This window comes from Prunus avium, unplaced genomic scaffold, assembly GCF_965620075.1.
Source record: "Prunus avium unplaced genomic scaffold, drPruAviu1.hap1.1 HAP1_SCAFFOLD_65, whole genome shotgun sequence".
Classification (NCBI taxonomy): Eukaryota; Viridiplantae; Streptophyta; class Magnoliopsida; order Rosales; family Rosaceae; genus Prunus; species Prunus avium.
Window position 1 is genome coordinate 62,501 of NW_028276920.1, and position 2,500 is coordinate 65,000.

Genomic DNA, 2,500 nt, shown 5'->3' on the forward strand with positions numbered 1-2,500 from the left:
ACCAAGCCATTCAAGCCATGCGTTGCCTTACCTTGGAATTGCTCATCATCCAATGCATTCCGAGAAAGTGAGTGTAGGCGAGGCTAAGGATGGCTTGCCTTGCCTTGCCTTGCATTGGCATGCCATGCCCAAGTTGTGGCCTACACCAAGCCATTCAAGCCATGCGTTGCCTTACCTTGGAATTGCTCATCATCCAATGCATTCCGAGAAAGTGAGTGTAGGCGAGGCTAAGGATGGCTTGCCTCGCCTTGCCTTGGCATGCCGTGCCCATGATGTGGCCTTGACCAAGCCATTCAAGCCATGCGTTGCCTTCGCCTTGGCATGCCGTGGCCTTGCCTCGCCATGCGATGCATTCCGACAAAGTGACGCGAAGCGGAAGCCTATCATGGCGTAAAAATGTCGACAAAATTTTTCGACATTTGAATAATGGGGTTTGACAAGGTTTGAAAAATTCAATACAAATGGTAGGCTTGAATGTCGACAAAGTGACGCGAAGCGGAAGCCTACCACGGCGTAAAAATGTCGACAGAATTTTTCGGACCTTGTCCTGCCATGGGCTGCGCGCAGCATGCCGGCAGCCTGTGCGCAGCGTGCGCACAGCATGTCGGCAGCGTGCGCGCTGCTGAGACTGTCGACAGAAATTTTCGAAACTTGTCCTGCCATGCGCGCGCGCAGCGTGCGCACAGCATGCCGGCAGCGTGCGCGCACCATGCCGGCAGCGTGCGCGCACCATGCCGGCAGCGTGCGCGCACCATGCCGGCAGCGTGCGCGCAGCTTGCGCGCAGCGTGCTGATTCTGTCGACAGTGAGGCTAGCGAAACTTGTCCTGCCATGGCGTGCGCGCAGCCTGTGCGCGCAGCTTGCGCATCTGTCGACAGTGAGGCTAGCGAACTTGTCCTGCCATGGCATGCGCTGTGCGCAGCCTGTGCGCAGCGTGCACGCAGCTTGCGCATCTGTCGACAGTGAGGCTAGCGAAACTTGTCCTGCCATGGCATGCGCGGCGCCTGCGCGCAGCCTGCGCGCAGCATGCGCACAACATGCGCACAGGCTGTGCGCAGCGTGCGCGGAGCTTGCGCGCAGCTTGCGCATCTGTCGACAGTGAGGCTAGCGAAACTTGTCCTGCCATGGCATGCGCGCAGCGTTGGCGCAGTCTGTGCGCAGCATGCGCGCAGCCTGTGCGCAGCGTGCGCGCAGCTTGCGCATCTGTAGACAGTGAGGCTAGCAAAACTTGTCCTGCCATGGCATGCGCGCAGTCTGCGCGCAGCATGCGCGCAGCATGTGCGCAGCATGCCGGCAGCATGGTTCCAGGTTTTTTCAAATGTCGACAGAATTTTTCAAATCTTGTCAAACCCCGTTTTTATTGAAATTTCCTCGCACAATAAGCTCCCCATAAGTAGTCTATGATTTTTAGGACCTTCTCCAACTTACAAAACTAAAAAATTCCTCCCGGATTTGTTTTAATGATTTTTTCAATTTTACGACTTCTAAAACTAATAAAAAATACTTCCCGACTTCAAAAATTTATGAAACTTTTTCCCATCATAGATTGCATGTTTCTTAGTATCCCTGCAAAAAATCACGTCCAAATACCTTGTATTGAATTATTTAGAGCCCATTATGACTCCTCGCGCATAGGTGATGTCTCTTCCTGTCAAAGGGCTAAATGCATAAAATGCTATATAGGGGGGTGTGTGTTGCCTGCATATGCATGGCAGCCCATGCCTTCCTAGCTGCAGCCCCCTTCCCCCACGCCACACCCATGTCATGTTGCCTCGATATGTTGCCTCGGTATTATGGGTTTGGTGTCGGGGTCGGGGGGCTGCCACCCATGGCGGTGGTGGCCGGAATCCGGCCGCCGCCACCACGCCGCCGCCATGGGTGAGGGAGGAAAAAAAAGGCGTGGAAAGTTGCGAAATGGGGTTGTCTAGGCTATTTTTTGGCATGGGAGAGCATGGAGTGCTAGGAACTCCTTCTCAAATGCACGGGCATGTCGACCACAACCTCATTTCGCAACAACAACCACCCGTGTGGGGTGGCGGTGGGTGGATAGTCGCGGATTGGGGCTTGCCAAGCCAATGTTTTCAAAAAATTTCATCAAAATTAAAAACAAATGTTTTGTTGCCTTCGGATTTGTGGGCGAGCGGCGAGTCGGAGTGGAGCCGGTAAAGTTTAACCTCGGTGTGCACGGTTGTTTTTAGAAACTCAATCCAATGCCGGGGACGTTGAAAGTGACGCTCTTATGAGTTGCAAACCCGCAAGATTTAAAGAACCTTTTCAAAACAATTTCAAACCAACAAGATTTAAAAACAGAAATTTTCATCAAAATGAAAAACAAATGTTTTGTTGCCTTCGGACTAGTGGGCGAGCGGCGAGTCGGAGTGGAGCCGGTAAAGTTTAACCTCGGTGTGCACGGTTGTTTTTAGAAACTCAATCCAATGCCGGGGACGTTGAAAGTGACGCTCTTATGAGTTGCAAACCCACTAGATTTAAAGAACCTTTTC